The sequence below is a fragment of the Lissotriton helveticus genome, chromosome 4_1, assembly GCF_964261635.1.
Source record: "Lissotriton helveticus chromosome 4_1, aLisHel1.1, whole genome shotgun sequence".
NCBI classification, from domain to species: domain Eukaryota; kingdom Metazoa; phylum Chordata; class Amphibia; order Caudata; family Salamandridae; genus Lissotriton; species Lissotriton helveticus.
The window spans coordinates 464,669,056-464,689,863 of NC_136063.1; the positions used below are offsets into that span (position 1 = coordinate 464,669,056).

The window sequence follows — 20,808 nt, forward strand, 5'->3', positions numbered from 1 at the left end:
ACCAGATGCTAAAGCCACTGTTGGCTCTGCCATGGGAACTATCAATCGAGTGGACATGATGCTTCTGAAAATGGCACCAGACAGGTCTACCTGATCCTGAGTTGTTAGACATGGCGGAGGTGTATTTCATCATGCTGGTAGACTGGTTGGCCATCAGCCAAACTTTAATTGGAGTTTTGGAGCAGGCATAGGAAAGGTCCATACAGCCACAACATATCTTATAACTAAAAACGAATCATAATGTCATACTCATCCCACTATTGCATTACAATACAAAAAGCAAAACATAAGGACTTGCTTATTCTTGTTTTGAGAATTGACCCTACAGCTGCTTCAATGAGGCAATAAGTCTTCTATGCATATGTGCAAACCCCTTTCAGCCAGATTTTTGGTGGACATCCCCAAGACATTTGTTGTAAAAATGGGCACTAGTACTCATGCACAGTCGACACAGGTAAGAGCTGGGGGGCGGGGTGGGGAAATTGACAGATGACAGGATAGGTCAAATGAAATAAAAAAAAATGTAAAACACTTTCCTTGCGCTCACCATATCGCAGAGTTGGCAATGCGGTGAGCACTAGGTAAGTGGTTATTCAATTTTACCTATCCCGTAGTCTGTTGACTTATCCCCTGCCCCGCCTCACCACCCTTACCTGTGCCAGCAGCGCCAACTAGTACAGCAATTTGAGATACATATTTCAATTTATATATGCACAAGTGGTGTGATATAAGGGGACAGGTTCTCGATCTAAATGCAGTCTGGACATTACCAGAGCATAAAAGAACAATTGAATGGCAGCTCCAGTGTCACATTTCCCTAACAGACAGGTCTTATTTAGGCTTTTGAGCTTAAGATGGCCTGATAGGAACCATGCAAATAATTTAATGATTCACATTTTGGAACACTACCCTAATGTTGGTGCCCTCTGTAGAATACAAAGTATCTATTTCACCCTCTCCTGCATATTGTGCCCATGTAGAATCATTTGTGCGCTACTAAAATATGTTTGTGTAACAGTCAAACCTGTTCAGCCTAAAACAATATTGAAACACAGCTAGTGCGGAACATCACAAATACAATGACCAGATGAATAATGAGCATCAGAAATACTGTGCGATGGTTCAAAAACACCATAAGGAATATTGCTATCATGAACTGCTCTGGTCCAAGAATTTAAAGAATGTACCAAAAGTGTACATTGCCTGGGAAAAAACCCACAGAATATTTAATGGTCATACCCACAGGTAACTTGGTCAGTGAATTTGACCTCGCAATATAGTGTGGTACAATTTTACCCTCATCATAATTTAATGCAGAAAACCTTGTGACTATTTTGCATCTTAGATTTCAAGTAGCCATTTTTGTTACCTGATTCATTTAATTAAGGCTTGCATAGTCTCGCTTTTTCTATATAGGCTAAGACACATTGGCCATTTTCTGTTGAGTGAGTCTATAATATGATATTGTGTTTTTTTGCGAAAAATAAATAAGACAGATTTAGTCCTGTTACTCAGACAATAATACCTTTGGTCTTGATAATACCCAGACCCACTCAACAACCTTAAGCCTGTTCCATAAAATTCCAAGATCTTTTTGATAATACCTAGAGTAACTGAGAGCTCTACCTTCGGCAATACACGGACTCAATCAGAGCCCCTTATATATAGCAAACACATGTTTTGGCACTGTATGGTAGATAACTGTACTTACACCATACTGGACCATGAATAGCAAACTTCCAGCAACCAGCTGTTTGTTCATTAAACACCTAGCAATTTACTATAGTAGTCACCTGCCCTACAGGACTAATAAATAGTTAAAAAAATTCTTGAAACCCACAGCTGAAAATCTGGCAACATAGCAAAACATAGCACCAGAACAGAGTATTGTATCATAAATACACTGATGGATCAGCATGTATGTCACTGACATCCGAAGCAAGCAATGGCAAAGTCAATGAGTCTCACCTACTAGCCTTGCTAATATGTTTAGCCACCCCCTAAAGCATTGCAGCTGCTGTGAAGTATGGTTAAAATAAATGAATAAATAAATAAAGTGTGATGAGATGGTGAATAAAACAAGCATTGACAAAGCCAATAGACCTCGCCTATGCAGGAGCTATTGGATTTGCCAATATGTTTTAGCATGCTGTTTTTCAGCATGGCTAAAAGTTAGTGGAGTAAAGGAGAGTGCCGTGGAGTGGAGTGGTGTAAAGTGGAGTCGGGTGGCATGTTATGGAGTGGCGTACAGTAGAGTTGACTGGCATGGAGAAGAGTGAAGTGGAGTGTCATGAAGTAGCGTACAGTGCTTTGGAGTGCTGTTGAGCAGTAGAATGTTGTAGGGTGGAATGGCATACAGTTGAGTGTCAGACTCAAGTAGAGTGTCAAGGGTTGGTATAGAGAAGAGTGGAGTGGCTGGAGTGTCATAGAGGGTGTTGCATACAGTGAAGTAGAGTGTTGTAGAGTAGAGAGGCATAGAGCGGAGTAGATTGTCTAAGAGTGGAGTGCTGTGGAGTGGTGTGCTATAGAATAGAGTGGAGTAAAGTGCTATGGAGTGGCATAGATGGAGTTGTGTAGAGCGTTGTACAGTGGAATAGTGTCAGAATGGCATAGAGTAGAGTGCTGTGGAGTGGAGTGGTCTAGAGTGGAGTAGAGTGTCAGTGGTAAAGCCGAGTTTAATGGACTAGAGCATCACAGAGTGGGGTATTATAGAGTGCAGTGTAGCAGAGTAGAGGAGACTAGCCTAGAATGAAGTGGTATAAAGTACAATGGTGCAGAGTAGATTGGTATAGAGTGCAGCGACCAAGAGTGCATTGGTTTTGAGTAAAGTGGTGTACAGTGCATTGGCATAGAGTAGAGCGGTGCAAAGAGGACTGCAGTGGCATAGAATGCACTGGCATGGAGTGGAGCGGCGTAGAATGGTGTAGAGTGAAGTAGCACAGAGTGGAGTGGTGCAGGGTAGAGTGGAGTAGTGCAGGGTAGAGTGCAGAGGTGTACAGTTCAATGGCATAGAGTGCAGCGGCTTAGACTGCAATCATACAGAGTCGAGTGCAGGGTTGTACAGTGCAAGATCATAGAGTGCAGGATCATGGAGTGGTGCAGGGTAGGGTGGTGCAGAGAGCAGTGGCGTACAATGAAGTGGTGCAGAGTAGAATAGAGTGGCATAGAGTACCGTGATGTAGAGTGTAGTGACGTAGAGGGCAAAGGTGTAGAGGAATGTAGCGTGCAGTGGGATAGAGTGCAGTGGCATAGAGAAGAATGTTGTAGAATATAGTGGTGTAGAGTGCATTGGCGTAGAGTGCAGTGTTTTACAGTAGAGTTGCATAGCATAGAGTGCAGCGGCATGGAGTGGTGCAGCACAGAGTGCAGTGGCATAAAGTGCAGTGGGATTGACTGCAGTGGTGTAGAGCAGATTGTTTCAGAGTAGGGTGAACTGGATTAGATTGGTGCAGGGTAGGTTATAGTGGTGTAAGGTAGAGTGCAGTGGCATAGAGTTCAATGGTGTAGAGTGGCATAGATTAGAGTAACACAGCATTGACTGCAGTGTATAGAGTGGAGTGGCGCAGAATGACATAAAGTGCAATGGCATAGAATGCAGTCACATAGAGTAGATTGCTTTAGAGTAGAGTAACGTGGCATAGAGTGGAGCGGGGCAGGGTAGAGTGGATTTGTATAGAGTAGTGGCGTAGCGTGCATTGGCTTAGAGTGCAGTGGCAAAAAGGGCAGTGGTGCATAGTAGAGTGGGCAGAGTGCACTGGCATAGAGTGGTGCAGAGTAGAGAGGTGTAGAGTGAAGAGGCATAGAGTGCAGTATCAAAGTGCAGTCCTGCACAGTAGATTAGAGTAGCGTAGAATGGTGCAGAGTAGAGTGCAGTGCATAGTGTAAAAAATTGTAAAGTGGCACAGAGTAGAGTGGTGCTGAGTTCAGTGCTGCAAAGTAGAGTGTCGTAGAGTGCAATGGGATAGAGAAGAGTGGCGTACAGTGGTGCAGAGTAAAGTGGAGTAGAGTGCAATGGTGTGCAGTAGAGTGGCGTAAAGTGCAGTGGCTTGGAGTAGAGTATAGTGGGGTACAATGCAGCGGTGTAGAGTGCATTGGTTCTGAGTAAAGTGGCACAGAGTTCAGTGTGGAAGAGTGGAGTATATTGCAGTGGCACAGAGTAGATCGTTTCAGAGTAGAGTGAAGTAATGTAGAGTGCAGTGGTATAGAGTGTTGTTGAGTGCAGTGGTGCAGGGTAGATGATTGGCTTAGAGTGGCTTGGCATAGAGTGCAGTGGCGTAGAGTAGAGTGATGGAGAGTACAGTGGATTAGATTCCAATGGCGTAGAGTGGCATAAACTACAGCAGCATAGAGTGGCAGAGTATACTGCTGTAGAGTGCAGTGGCGCAGAGTAGAGGGGCATAAGGTGTAGTGATGCAAAGTATAACAGAGTGGCATAGAGTGCAGTGACAGACTACAATGACAGAGTGGAGTGGTTTAGAGTAAAGTGGTGCAGACTTCATTGTCATAGAATGCAGTGGTGCAGAGTGAAGTCGTGCTGAGTGCTGTGGTGCTGAGAGCAGTGGCATAGAGTAGATTGTTTCAGAGTAGGGTGCAGTGGTGCAGATTAGATTGGGCAAGAACCTTTACAACGCAGTCATTACATCGGACTACCTTTACATAGCAGTCATTACATCGCAACATCCTTTACATCGCATGTCATTACAACCCAGCCATTACATTGCATGTCACTACAACGTATGGCATTACAATGCATGTAACTACAACGCAGGCATTACTTCACAAGTCATTTCAACGCCTACCATTACAATGCATAATACCCTTACACTATCCGACACTTACCCTACTGTTGCACTCACTGGAGTTAGAATAGTAATTTTACCCCTACACTATCCAACACTTACCTACTGTTGCACTCACTAGAGTTAGAATAGTAATTTTTACCCATACACTATCCCACACTTACTTTAAATGCAATGTAATGGTATGCATTGTAATGGTATGCCTTGTAAAGGATGTTGCGATGTAAAAACTGCGTTGTAAAGGCATGCATTGTAAATGTATGCGTTGTAACGTCATACATTCGATTAGATTAGAGGGGATTGGCATAGGGTGAACTGGCAGGCAGTGGAGTGGTACAGAGTAGAGTGCCTTGGTATAGAGTTCAGTGGCATAGAGTGCATTGTTGCAGAGTAGGGTGGCATAGAGTGGGGTGGCACAGAGTGCTGTAGAGTGCAGAGGCAAAGAGTGCAGTGGTGCTTAGTAGAATAGTGTGGGGTAAAGTGCATTGGCATAGAGTAGATTGGAGTGGTGTAGAGTAGAGATGAATGGAATGGTGCAGAGAAGAGTACAGTGAAGCAGTGTGGAATGGAGTGACGCAGTGTGGAGTGGCGAAGAGTAGAGTGTAGTGATGTGGAGTGGTGCAGAGTAGAGTGGAGTGGTGTAACATGAAGTATGCATGGTATGATGGCGTACTGCTCTTACAGACAACACATCTTCAAAGAAAATGAGCATTACATTTGCACTCACATACAGTTGTACTGATAAAAGTATACAAAACACAGATGTGAATGTGTGGAAATGTCATCACCCAATGTGTTGATTTGATCGTCAGCACAGTTTATTTACAGACATTTAAATTGTGTTCTGTGCTAGAAAATAAAAACCATTAACAGCATTCCTTGAGCGCGCCCTGTATCCAGCATGATTGTCACATAAATCCTATCACTTGCAAGTCAGAGAAAGAAAAACAAACGCCAAGCTCCCTGGATGATGTAGCCTGACATTCGGCCTCTGTCTTTGAATGCTCAGCAAATGTGACAATATAAGACACAAAATTTAAAGGCATGTTTACAGAAAGAGAGTTCACGGAAGAACAAGGTTTGGGCAACGCTAGGGACGAAATAGAGCTGGACAGCCTAAAGCAAATAAAGCCAGTATATAGAAATCCAGAAAATGTGAGTTACAAACCAAAAAACCAATGGTAAGCAACAGGTGAAATGCATCCCAAGGTCAACTTTCTGAGTATCCCCAAGATCTCTTTAGCAAACCGGTAGGCTGCGACCTAAAAAGTAAATCACTTAAAAAAATAAAATAATGGATGCTGGTTGCAGGAGCTAATTGGGGGTGAAAAAACCCAGGGAGAGAAACTACATGGTGAACAGGCATAAAGCAACAAGGGGGTGGGGAGAAGCAACAAGAGGAAGAGAACATGGGTGAAAAAGAGCCATGTGGGGCCTGGAGGGAAGTGAAAAACACATGTATTAGAGAGAACAACACGTGTGCAGAAGGTGACAGAGAACTACACGGGCAGTGAGAGCAGGGAGGGGAGAAAAGCACACGAGAGAGACAGCTAGAAAACACATGCACTCTTATGAAGTGCTTAAACAAAACAAGCATTTGCATAGCCAATAGGTCTCGCTTTTGAGGCCCTTATAAGTGTTTAGTTATCCAGCACAATATCCTTGGTGCAACAACATCATGGCTAAACACTTATAAGGTCCCAAAGGCGAGACCTATTGGCTATGCCAATGCTTGTTTTGTTTGCAGTCGAGTGATCATTTGACCTATGTAAAGACATAGGAAGGAAAGAGGATGGAGAGGAAACAGAGGAAAGCTGGAGTGGTACGAGAACTGCTTTAAAAGAAAGAGGAAAGATGGAATTTGTGCACGTATAACCCTGCAACGCTGCAATTGAACTACTCCAGGAGACAATAGGAAGAGCACACAGGGGCTTGTACTTACCTGAATATTGCATGCATACTGCATTGTTAGCAAGTTTGTAAGTAGTAAAGTTTGAATATTATATGCCTTTTATGTTTATGTAAGCGCTCCACCGTCCTTTTGGAATGCGTGGCAATGCCAATAGGTCTTGCATTTGCGAGGGTTAGAGCTATTGACACTGTAAATGAGAGTGTCTTTTACTAGTGTTTTGGTGTGGAGTGAATGTATGTTGTTTGGAGTGGAATTATGTGGCGTGAATTTGAATTGTTAATTGCGTGGGGTGGAATTGTGTGGTGTGTAGTGGATTTGTGTAGTGTGGTGTGGCACTTTGTGGCGTTGAGTGAAATTATGCTGATTGGAATTATGTGGCATAGTGTGGAGTGTATTTATGTGGATTGTTGTTATGTAGCATAGAGTGATTTTATGTGGTGTGTACATGCGCTGCCCATGCTCGACCTCATAATGCAAAAAATGACAAGAAATGAAAGAAGTGCTTGCAGGTTCCTGAGGTGGGAGGTGGGGGGGGGGGGGACGAAAAGATGCACTATGTACAGCGATTAAATAAAGCATGTTTGGATGTGAGGGCGATCTGGATGGAGGATAGAAGGAGTGAACATGGATCCACGAGCACTCTGTGGAATTCTAAAAGCAAGAAGAGTACCAGTGACTTTCCAGCGTAAATGAATAAATAACAAGATAAGCAGGATGGCTTTGAAGAAAAACAGGTTTTGAAGTGCTGGTCTCGGTGCACCCTGCTGCTACATACGGTTGAATGTGGAGCTGCTATAAAAGAGTGACAAATGCTTTTTAAGTATGCATCCCACAACTCAAAGCGGGCAACAAACACTGCTGCATGTCACGGAGAAGTAATTCTAGATAATCACAGATGCAATCACAAATTACATTGTTAGCATGAGTCAGAACACCACCAACTTTCATCCTGCAAACCAGAGAGCTGCTTACCGTATGCCATAGCTATAAGAAACAACTCACTGCAAAACTACAATAAATGTGTAAGAGAACAAAATACTCAACATCTAACAGCACAACCTACTCACATATATATACTGCAAAGTATCCAAATGTACTGGCTATCAGTTTGTGGATGGACAACATTCACTTCCCTTTGTTCTCCTCCTTAAGGCATTACGCATTTTAGGAGATCCCCAGGGACCATGTGATAATGCAACACTAATGGTGCCCTTGAAAGAACTGGTTCATTTCCTTTAATAAGGCGGAGGCTTGTGGTGAATCATACACTGCTGAATAAAGTGGGAGATTAGCGGAAGAAGTACATTAAACTAAAACGTTGATGCAGCAAAAAGATGACTGAACAGCTTCCAATGCTACTGCAATTGCTAAGAAACGTTAATACGCAATGAACGGCCTCGAAATATAAAAAAAATCGCTTAAATGGTTGAATCAAAGTATACAACTTTCTTTTGATCTTTTCAGCCTGGGTTTCCGCTTCATGTTTTCCAGATTAAACTTTGCATATATATTTAGGGAATAAAAGGTATGCACAGCCAAAGTATTCACACTTCCCTAGTATCTATATTGACATTGTCTTGTTTGCTTATGATGCAATGAACAATTCAGAAATATATACATTTTTTTAAGTGAGAGCTTTTACAATAAAGTCCACAGAAACTGGAATAACCAAATAGAAGTGTTAAATAAAAAAGCTTCTTGAAACAAGGCCCACTTCCTGCTGATCTAGCCAGGAGTACAGGAGTTACTCCTTTTAAAGGGCACAAGTCCCAACTTTGATGACAAATAACGTATGCACTTAACAATGACGAGGGCAAAAGAACAAAATAGGGTCAAAAAAGTAAACGGACCTTCCTGCTAGAAAACTGCATGCGGGTCCTTGTCATCGGGACACTACTCGGTTCAGCGCCAACCTTTACATTTCCAAATAAAAAAAACGTCTGCTACCACAACTGTCCCAACGGAAGCGAAACAATACTAGTTTGGAACCCACCTAATACAGAGCTGTGTTACAGGTCAGCAAAAAAATGAATATACAATGTAATATGGCCACCCATGCTCTTTTGGGAATGCGTCAGAATTCAAGAAAAAGTTTACCGGCTACATACATATTAAAAAAATATTGTTTTTGGAACTGTTACAGCGTACACAGCAATAGCCATAAAACTCCCATAAAATGCGTGTCATTGTAAATGGAGCCCTGTATACAGCTCTAGAAAAGTTGCGTTTGTACTCTAAAGATAGGCGTTTCGCTCTTGACGTTTATTACCCCAACAACAGACCCCTCTAACACCCCTCATCCCGTTTGGGTCTTAACCTTACGTTCCAAGTACCCGACTTCATTCTCCAAATAAAAACATTAAACTCATTAATATTTGTTCCAACATTTAGTTCTTGCGAATTACAGTTAACAACAATTTTAAATGAGCGAATGCACACGCAGGCTCGTCGGTATTTCCCAGGTCTCTCGCCTCATTTAAAGTTAATGCAAACCGGTAAGTTGTTGATAAACTTGAAGCGCCTAATTAAGTAACAATTTTACAAGTAATGGGATTCCGATGTGGTGGCGTCAATATTCCAAAGTTAACTGGTGTCTAGTCCTTTGTGTCCTTACCCTTCTCAGTACTGTAAAAATAAAGTAATTCCTAAGTTGAGTCTGTCAGATACCATCTATGTAGCCAAAACCACATATAGTTGGTTAGTGCCTATTCGTTATTTAATAGCTTTCGAAAGGCTTGGTTGGACATGTGGCGTCACACATCCAAATTAAAAATCTGCCTGAGAGTCATCCAGCTCTGTAACTTGCATGGTCTAACTTAGGAATTAGGCTATAATATTGTCCACATTGTTAAAGTTGTGCAGTTATCCAGTACGGTTAAAGCGAGACTACCGCTTTAAGATATCTTAGCTTAAATTTCATACCGCTGAAACTATACTCTTTACTACGTACCCAAAATTAAGCAGTGCCGATTATAAATTATAACTGTTGCAGTTTATTTGAAAATGCTGATGAAACTACGTTAAGACCCCATTGTTGATCCGACAGACCTAGTGACGCTTTCAAGTTGCAACGAAGTTAGGGAAAGTTAAAAACTGACCGTCTGGAGTGACAGTGTCAGAACCTACAGAACTTATTTTGCTCCTCACTATTCTAAGAAATTCTCTTAGGCATTCTTACCTTGCTCCATTGTCGACATAATCTTACGCGACGCCACCCCGTTGTGAAACCGATTACGTTCACATCAGACATGCTTCCTGTGAGTGTCACTATACCAGAAGTAAGATTGTTTCTCATACGTCACCTGGGCCATCACGTTCTAATCCCCAGGTATGGAAAGTGTAAACGGACTTTACGTATGTATTTAAAACGGCAGCCAACTTTAAATGTATCGAGACCTGACTGAATTTCTTCATTGAGAAAACCGTGTTCATGAGAGATGATTCAACGTACAAATACTGATACCACAAATATATCTCTTGCAAGTCTCACATCACTATTAATGATATAATGACCGAAACGCTATCTATAATTTTACGTGAAGTCAAATGTGATTGTCAACTAGTTGCGGAAAAATTTCGGACTAAATTAATATCTCCGAAATACATACATTGATTACCTAGTCTGTGATTATTAACCTTGATACAAAGTAGTGCTATAGTTAATAATGCTATTTGTCGTGAATTTGTTAAATAAAGCTTCTTCTATCCATCCATTTAGGTCAGTACATGTGATTTATCGATTACTGGTAGTTAACCTGCTCAATTTCATCAGGGGATGGAGGTAGTGTCGTATGCTGACGACACGCAGATTATGGTGTCTCTGACTCACTCGGTGGATGTCGCCGCGTTCAACTTTAGGTCCTGCATGCAACTCGTTGCAGAGTGGATGATTCTCAACTCCCTAAAGTTGAACGGCGACAAGACCGAAGTCCTGGTCTTTGGGAAAGACCAGGGCCTGTGGTCAGGCGAGTGGTGGCCCTCGTCTCTAGGCATCTGCCCCACTCCGACACATTCTGCAAGGAATCTTGGCGTCATTTTTGATACCCGGCTTTCTATGGAACTCCAGGTCAATAGGACCGTGGCCACCTGTTGGGGTGTCATTAGGACTCTTAAAAGAATTGTCCATTATCTTTCCCCTCAGGCACGTAAGCAGGTTGCTATTGCCCTTGTCGGGTCACGGCTCGATTACTGCAACTCACTTTATGCCGGGACCAACAAGTGCCTTTTGCAGCGCCTGCAGGTTGTACAGAATGCGGCGGCGCGTTTTGTACTGGCCCTGCCCTGGATGTCCTCTATGACCTTGGCTAGGAAGAGTCTCCATTGGCTCCCTATCTCTTCAAGAGTTTCATTCAAACTTCTCTGCCTCACGTACCGTGCCTTAAAGGCAGGTCCGACTGATGCTTTGGGATCCTTGCTTACGAGGTATGTTCCAAACAGGTGTTTGCGCTCATCTGAGCTAAATCAACTGGTGGTCCCACGCGCTAAGAAGGCTAGATGGGGGAGCAGGGCCTTTTCCATCCTTGCACCCCAGCTATGGAACATACTCCCCCTGGAGATTAAATTACAGCCTTCCCTTGATCTCTTCAGGAAAGCGTTGAAGACCTGGTATTTCATTAAAGCATACCAGTAAGTTCTTGTTTCTGACTGCCCCTGCTAGGTTGTTTTGAGTTAGGCGCCTTGACGCCCATTGGGCATAGCTGCGCGATATAAAAGCCTGTTCATTCATTCATTCATTCATCTGACATTTAAAAAACATTTCATTCAAAGCCATGTAACAGAAAATAGGTAGGAAGGTTGAGCTATGCTTAGTGAGGTAGTATTCAGATAATTTCTGAAACCACGAAATTAAGTGATATTTATACTCTTCATGCTATATACAGTACATTTAATTATTCGGCAGCCCTATAGTTCTTCATTCTGTAGAGAAATTCATACCGTGAGATGGGTGTACTGGCTGGTCACATCTATCGCACACACCTTCAACAGTTCCCCTATGGGTGCTCTCATTCACTCTCATCTTTCTTGAGCTTGTTTGTGTGCTGTCAATGCCTTTTTATCTACTCAGGAAATAGGGCAGTTCCTAGTCAATGTTCAAACCCTGATCTACGCTGTGCAATTTCTTTTTTTGTTGTTTTTTTTTTACTTTTTTATTGACAGCACAAGCAGACGTACATTTCAAAAGAAAATTATAGTACATAAGTTCCTTAAAAGCATAATCAAAATAGAAAATAGGCAAATAGATTTACAGTATATTAAAGAAAAAATACATCAGTTTCTTCAGCATCGAATAGGCTCTGACCATGAAAGAAATAGGAACTATTCATGAATCTCATACTGCAAAAATGAAGTCATTCATTCCTGGACAGTGAGCAAATTACCCCAAATTTTATCAACTTTCTTCAAAGAACCAATCCCTCGGATTTTGGCAGTTGAAAATTCCATATCGTATATCTCGTTTATCAGAAGCCACCATTCGGTTACCAATGGTGGTTTATCTGAGATCCAAGCCCTGGCAATTATCAGTCTTGCACAAGAAATTAGAATAAACATTAGGTCCTTATAAGTGGCACTATTTGGTTGTATTCCCAAAAGTATCATCTCAGCAGAGAATTTACCAAAGAGCATTTTATTCAGTTTCAGCACTTTTTCTATTTCGTCCCAGAATGTTTGGAGAGCCGGGCATGAAAAAATTGTATGTACTATATCTGCTGCTAGTAGGTCGCATTTTGGGCATTTTATACGTTCGAATAATGCATTATTCCCTGACCACTTATAGAAATGAAGCGGCGTGTAGTATAGCTGGCATACAGTCTTGTAAAATTGGAGTTTTAAGCTAGAAGAATTAGTTAAAGAGTTACTGTTATGAAGAAAAGTGGAAATGTTGTTTGAAGAGATGGGCATTCCTAAGGTAGTAGTCCATTTCTGTGCAATTTTGATGCAGTCATGAGGTTTAGATTGACAAAGGCATTTGTACCCCAGACTAATTATATCACTATTTGTTTCCCGGTAAATGCAAATCCATATTTCTGAATCTAAGATTTCCCTTAGTTTCATTTTATTCATAAAGAAATCACGTATCTGTGTATATTTATAAAGAGCATATGCAGGTAGTTTATAAAGTGTTCTTAAAGTATCAAATGTTAAAAAAACCTGATGATCCGTATAAGTCAGAAAGGTGGTTTATGCCGAGGTTAGCCCATGTTCTAACTAATGGGTCGCTAAAAATCTCAGGTAAGCCCGGATTATACCACATGCTTAGCTTTGGGTGAAAGAACGTAGTTTTATTAATAGCCATAATGGTATACCATATATGGACTACATCTTTAGCGGCCTTAACTTCACTCGTTTAAAGTAGTTTGGATCATTGCTTCTAGCTAAAAATTGTACAGAGTGTGCTCCTAGCATACATTGGTGATAGAAATAAGGGTAGCTAGAAGAGAAAAGGCTGCGTATCCGACCCAGGAAAGAAGCGTAAAAATAAAATTTTAAATCCGGGAAGTCGAGGCCACCCTTAGTAGCTGTTAGTTTGAGAAGAGACAGAGCTCTGCGATTTTTTTTGTAGCCCCAAATATAGCTTCCTAGAATACCATCCAGTTTTTAAAAAAAATAGATTGTTAACATAGAGCGGGATGGACCTAAACAAATACAAACATTTTGGCAAAATGTTCATTTTTATAAGGTTGATTCGTCCTATTAAATTTAAGGGAACATTATGCCATTTTTTAAGGGTCCCTGTTGTCTCCTTCAATAAAGTATCGTAGTTTAGAGCCATAATTTCTTTTAAGTTAGATGTTATTTTAATACCCAAGTAGTTCGCAGTGTGGCAAACCCCCAAAACTGGGACCGGAAGCTTGTAGTTAACAACAATCTGCGTTTTATTTAAATTTAGTTTGTAACCCGAAATCAAGCCGAATTCGTCAGCTTCCTTAATGATCCCTGCTATGGCTTTAGGTACGTCGGTTGTATAAATTGCCAGATCGTCTGCGTAGGCAGTAATTTTGAGGGAGTTATTACCATGCGTAAATGGGATAATGTATTCTTGTGTCAGTATTGAATTAATAAAAGGCTCCATTGCAAGAGCAAACAAAAGGGGTGATAAGGGGCACCCTTGACGTGTGCCTCTTAAAACCGGGAAACTATTAGAAATTAAATTGGCATAACCTATTTTTGCGTTGGGTGAATCATATAGGGCTTGAATCCTGGTAAAGAACTGTTTCCCAAAGCCCATCCTCCTTAATAAAGCCCAAAGATAATCCCACCCCACTCGGTCAAAGGCTTTTTCTGCATCTAATAATACCATACCGAGTGGGGAGGAATTAGTATTGGCAACGTCAAATGCAGTAATAGCCGTGTTGACATGTGCTGTCGTGTCTCTACCCATCACAAAACCGTGCTGATGTTGGCTAACTAATTTAGGCATTAACGGGGATAATCTCATGGCTAGTAACTTTGAGTAAACCTTAGCATCAGCATTTATCAAGGAGATGGGCCGATAAGACCCACACTCCGCAGGTGATTTATCCTTCTTTAAAAAAAAGATTATTTTGGCAGTTTTCCAAGAGTTAGGAATTTTGCCTGTGTTTCCAATTTGATTAATCACTGAGCAGAGTGTAGGTAGCAGTTCCTCGCTACAGCATTTATAAATTTCCATTGGAAGTGTATCATCCCCAGCGGATTTCCCCTGTGGGAGAAAAGAAATAGCCATTTGTATTTCGGATGGTGAAAAATGTCCTTCAAGTGATTCCATTAAGTCAGATTCCCTATCTAGTGACCAATTCTTAATTAGGTATATTTGCATGTTCTCTTCAGTAGGGGTAGTTTCAGGTGTGTAGAGGTTACTATAATATGTTACAAACTGTTGTAGTATCTGTTCTGGTTGATTGTAGCTAATCCCGTCCGCCCCTATAATGTTTTTTATCATAGAATTGGCCCTGTCTTCAGCAACCTTATACGCAAGAATTTTGCCGACTCTGTCACCACTTTCGTATTAAGACTGTTTGTATTTATGTAGTTTCAAGACCGCTTTTTCTCTTTAAAAAGTTTTAATTTTACACCGAAGGGTAGTCAGTTTTAGTTCCAGTAGAGGTTTATTTCTCGAAATTCGTCCCCCTAAGTTCTCTTGTATTATAGCCTCGGCCAGGTGTTCTTCCAGTGCCCTTATTCTAAAGGTCATTTCCAAGGTCTCATCTTTTCGTTCTTTATTTTGTCTCGTGATAAATTGCTGTGCAAACCCTCTGATGCTCGCTTTACATGCATCCCATACATAAATGAGGTCTGTAGAATTTAAGTTAAGTTCTAAGAATTCTTTAATATGTTTCTTCAATTGAGAAACAAAAAAGGTATCTATTAGCAAGTACCTTGGAAAAGAAAATAACCTAGCAGCCGGGTTAGGAGATAGTATATTGAACCGTAATATGATGGGATTATGGTCCGAAGTTACTTTTGGGCAGATCTCCATTTTACTGCCCTCTAAAACCCGGTCTGTCATCCATGCCATATCTATGCGGGAGCACATTTGGTGGGGGGCAGAGTAATATGTATAACCAGCAAATGTCGGATATAGATTCCTCCAGGCATCTTTTAAGTTATGAATGCGCGATAGCTCTAAAATAGCAGCCCTGGTTTTACGCATACGCTGTGATGGATTCATCTTGGTCGTGTCCTTTGTGTAGTTCATAACATAATTGAAGTCTCCCATCATTATTATGTCTCCTTCCCAGTCCAAAAGTTCAATATTAAGACGATCAAAAACCCCTGCATCATCAATGTTTGATCCGTAAACGGCACATAGTACATATTTTGCATTTGTTAAATCTAACTGTGCTAATGCCCATCTACCGGCTTTGTCTGCAGCAGTTCTAAGTACCTCTATCTTGAAGGTTTTCTTCTTAAGTATAGCGACACCCCTAGTTGGTGCATTCGAAGAGGTACTACCGCTTTAAGATATCTTAGCTTAAATTTCATACAGCTGAAACTATACTGTTTACTACGTACCCAAAATTAAGCAGTGCCGATCATAAATTATAACTGTTGCAGTTTATTTGAAAATGCTGATGAAACTACGTTAAGACCCCATTGTTGATCCGACAGACCTAGTGACGCTTTCAAGTTGCAATGAAGTTACGGAAAGTTAAAAACTGACCGTCTGGAGTGACAGTGTCAGAACCTACAGAACTTATTTTGCTCCTCACTATTCTAAGAAATTCTCTTAGGCATTCTTACCTTGCTCCATTGTCGACAAAATCTAACGCGACGCCACCCCGTTGTGAAACCGAGTACGTTCACATCAGACATGCTTCCTGTGAGTGTCTCTATACCAGAAGTAAGATTGTTTCTCATACGTCACCTGGGCCATCACGTTCTAATCCCCAGGTATGGAAAGTGTAAACGGACTTTACGTATGTATTTAAAACGGCAGCCAACTTTAAATGTATCGAGACCTGACTGAATTTCTTCATTGAGAAAACCGTGTTCATGAGAGATGATTCAACGTACAAATACTGATACCACAAATATATCTCTTGCAAGTCTCACATCACTATTAATGATATAATGACCGAAACGCTATCTATAATTTTACGTGAAGTCAAATGTGATTGTCAACTAGTTGCGGAAAAATTTTGGACTAAATTAATATCTCCGAAATACATACATTGATTACCTAGTCTGTGATTATTAACCTTGATACAAAGTAGTGCTATAGTTAATAATGCTATTTGTCGTGAATTTGTTAAATAAAGCTTCTTCTATCCATCCATTTAGGTCAGTACATGTGATGTATCGATTACTGGTAGTTAACCTGCTCAATTTATCTGACATTTAAAAAACATTTCATTCAAAGCCATGTAACAGAAAATAGGTAGGAAGGTTGAGCTATGCTTAGTGAGGTAGTATTCAGATAATTTCTGAAACCACGAAATTAAGTGATATTTATACTCTTCATGCTATATACAGTCCATTTAATTAGTCGGCAGCCCTAGAGTTCTTCATTCTGTAGAGAAATTCATACCGTGAGATGGGTGTACTGGCTGGTCACATCTATCGCACACACCTTCAACAGTTCCCCTATGGGTGCTCTCATTCACTCTCATCTTTCTTGAGCTTGTGTGTGTGCTGTCAATGCCTTTTTATCTACCGAGGAAATAATGCAGTTCCTGGTCAATGTTCAAACCCTGATCTACACTGTGCAATTTCAATATCCTTAGCGCTTCTCTTCTCCGTAGTGTAAGTTCCCTGTTTCCACCCCTCGGGTGTCTGGGCACATGTTCTATCCCATAGAACTCAAAACGTCTGTTCGTTGTTTGGGCAAAGCAAGTTGACATATGAGCAGCCAAAGAGTATCTCATGTCTCCCTGTTTGACTGCCCTTATGTGCTCGCTGATTCTCTCCCATAGTGTCCTAATCGTACTAACAATGTATCTTTTCTTACATTTACATTCTATTGCATAGACAACAAATTTTGTGAGGCAGTTTATGTTGGTGCTGATTTTGTAGTTCCTACCACCTGGTCCTACAAAAGCCTACAAAATGGGACTCAAGATGTTCCTAAGAGAAACCCCTCTTCTGTATGTGATGTTTGGTTTTTCAGTGAAGAATTCTTTTAGAGAATTGTCAGTTTTTAGTAGGTGCCAGTGTTTGTTTAGACTCCGTCTTAACACTCCTGACCAGATGTTGTACCCCGTAACAATTCTAATCTTTTGGTCAGTTCTGCTCTGTTTTGATCGTTCCCTCAGTGTGTCTATCAGTTGGATTTTATCTATTCTTTGTTCTGCTTTTGTCAGTAGTTCCTTGTCATATCCCCTGTTCTTGAATATAGTTAAAACTCCTTTTTTGCATTCATCAAATTCCTGGTCCCTGCTACAGTTGCATCATACTCTGATAAGTTCCCCATAAGGGATCAAACGTATTTGGTGAGAAGGATGTGCACTAGATGCATGCAGTAGAGAGTTGGATACTGTGGATTTTCGAAATAGTCTGCTGTGTATGTGATTGTCATGTATATAAAATTCCACATCCAAAAAGGGAATTTTAGTCTTGTTTTGTTCTATGGTGAACCATATGTTGTGTTCGTTGTCATTGAGGTATTCAAAGACTCCCATCAGTTTTGTCTGTGTGCCCATCCAGATCATGATGCAGTCATCTATATATCTGCCCCAGAACAGTATAGAGTCATTCCACTTGGACCCAAATGCGCTCCAAATTCTCGTCTCCTCGTTCCAACCCATGAACAGGTTGGCATACAAGGGAGAGAACCTGGAGCCCATTGCTACTCCCTGTCTTTGCCTGTACCATTGTTCCTTGAAGAGGAACACGTTGTTGTCTAAGGTCAATTCCACCATCTCTATTTACATCTCTGTGTGGTTCCGGGAGCCAGCTGCCCTTTTGTTAAGCATCCTCTTGACCGCTATTAAGAAGACGATATCCCTTTTAATACAGTGCAGTCACATCAAGAATTACCATGGTCATGTTATCCTCCCAGTTTAAGTCTGCCAAGGTACCCAAGACATGCTTGGTGTCTCGGATGTCAACTTGCTCTGCCCAAACAACAAACAGACGTTTTGAGTTCTATGGGATAGAACATGTGCCCAGACACCCGAGGGGTGGAAACAGGGAATTTACACTACGGAGAAGAGAAGTGCAGTGGATATTGAAATTGCACAGTGTAGATCAGGGTTTGAACATTGACAAGGAACTGCATTATTTCCTCGGTAGATAAATAGGCATTGACAGCACACACACAAGCTCAAGAAAGATGAGAGTGAATGAGAGCACCCATAGCGGAACTGCTGAAGGTGTGTGCGATAGATGTGACCAGCCAGCACACCCATCTCACGGTATGAATTTCTCTACAGAATGAAGAACTATAGGGCTGCCGACTAATTATATGTACTGTATATAGCATGAAGAGTATAAATATCACTTAATTTCGTGGTTTCAGAAATTATCTGTATACTAGCTCACTAAGCATAGCTCAACCTTCCTACCTATTTTCGGTTACATGGCTTTGAATGAAATGTTTTTTAAATGTCAGATAAATTGTGCAGGTTAACTATCAGTAATCGATACATCACATGTACTGACCTAAATGGATAGAGAAAAGAAGCTTTATTTAACAAATTCATGACAAATAGCATTATTAACTATAGCACTACTTTGTATCAAGGTTAATAATCACAGACTAGGTAATGAATGTATGGATTTCGGAGATATTAATATGCTCCGAAAACTTTCCGCAACTAGTCGACAATCACTTTTGACATCCCGTAAATGTATAGATAGAGTTTCGGTAATTATAACATTAATAGTGATGTGAGACTTCCAATAGATATATTTGTGGTATTAGTATTTATACGTTGAATCATCTCTCATGAACACGGTTTTCTCAACAAAGACATTCGGTCAGGTCTCGATACATTTAAAGATGGCTGCCGTTGTAAATACACACGTAAAGTCCGTTTACACTTATCATACTTGGGGATTAGAACGTGATGGCCCAGGAGACGTATGAGAAACAATCTTACTTCCGGTATATAGACACTCACGGTAAGCATGTCTGATGTGAACGTACTCGGTTTCACAACAACGGTGTGGCGTCGCATAAGAATTTGTCCACAACGGAGCAAGGTAAGAATGCCTAAGAGAATTTCTTAGAATAGTGAGGAGGAAAATAAGTTCGGTAGGTTCTGACGCTGTCACTCCGCCAGTCAGTTTTTAACTTTCCGTAACTTCGTAGCAACTTGAAAGCGTAACTAGGTCTGTTGGATCAACAGTGGGGTCTTAACGTAGTTTCATCAGCATTTTCAAATAAACTGCAACAGTTATAATGTATGATCGGCGCTGCCTAACTTTGGGGACGTAGTAAACAGTATAGTTTTAGCGGTATGAAATTTAAGCCAATATATCTTAAAGCGGTTGTCTCGATTTAACCGTACTGGATATACTGCACAACTTTAACAATGTGGACAATATTATAGCCTAATACCTAAGGTAGACCATGCAAGTTACAGAGCCGGATGACTCTCAAGCAGTTTTTTAATTTGGATGTGTGACGCCACATGTCCAACCAAGCCTTTCGCATGCTATTAAATAATGAATAGGCACTAACCAACTATATGTCGTTTTGGCTACATAGATGGTATCTGGCAGACACAACTTAGGAATTACTTTATTTTTACAGTACTGAGAAGGGTAAGGACACGAAGGACGAGACACCAGTTAACTTGGGAATATTGACGCCACCACATCGGAACCCCATTATGGGTTGGAAATATCACCACAAAGAAAGTAGGTATTGTCATAAGGCGCAAAAAGTGGTACATAAATAGTAGCGTGATTTTGATGCACTGAGTAATCCTCAAATCTCCGTTATTTTTCCCTTTCAATTTACTATCATCAGGGGATTAGCTTGGTCCTTAACTGCGTCATACTTCGTTTCTCACAATCACGCCCACAACGGTTTATTCTTAGACTGGCCACGCCGTAAATTTGGCTGGCACTAGTATTGTTTAGACATTGGACTTGGTCTCTCCATCTGCATTTGGGTCATAGACCAACTGCCTTCACGCAGTGGTACATTTTGTGTTGTTACACTATTCTATAAACTTTTACTTTGGAAGACTTTTGACTTGTGTTCCCACCATGTGCATGAGGTACACGATGCTCAAAATTGGTCCTGGAATTGTTGGGCTTTGGGTTATTGGTATCAGTGGGATAGTGATCCCAATATATACATTGCTTCTTTTTTGTGCTCTTCTAATAGCACAGGCTTGAAAAAGTCGCGGGACGACCCCCTGATTGAGACGAAACACGTGTCTCCTGTTGAGAACAACTTGTGAAGATTTGCACATATTAAACAGAACAACCAAGAAGGAGGAAGAAACGTTTTGCCTATTACTTATGGCTGTACTTATTACACACATTACATACCTGTGGTAATGCGACTACTGATATATGTGTACTAAGGAGTGTTATGTGTTCCCGAGGGCTGAGGCCTGTCCTGGGGAGTTTTGTGGTTCTCCTCACCTTATAGCACCGTTCTGCGATGTGTTCCTTTCTAATATTGTGTGCGATTCTTCTACGTGGCGCCTTTATACCTAA

At 41.1% G+C, this 20,808-nt stretch overlaps 1 protein-coding gene across 1 annotated transcript in view; it reads right to left on the reverse strand.

Annotated features, from left to right (window-relative positions):
- LRRC69 (leucine rich repeat containing 69) overlaps positions 1 to 20,808 on the reverse strand; it is a 290,134-nt gene that overhangs the window by 41,794 nt on the left and 227,532 nt on the right. The window lies entirely within an intron of this gene.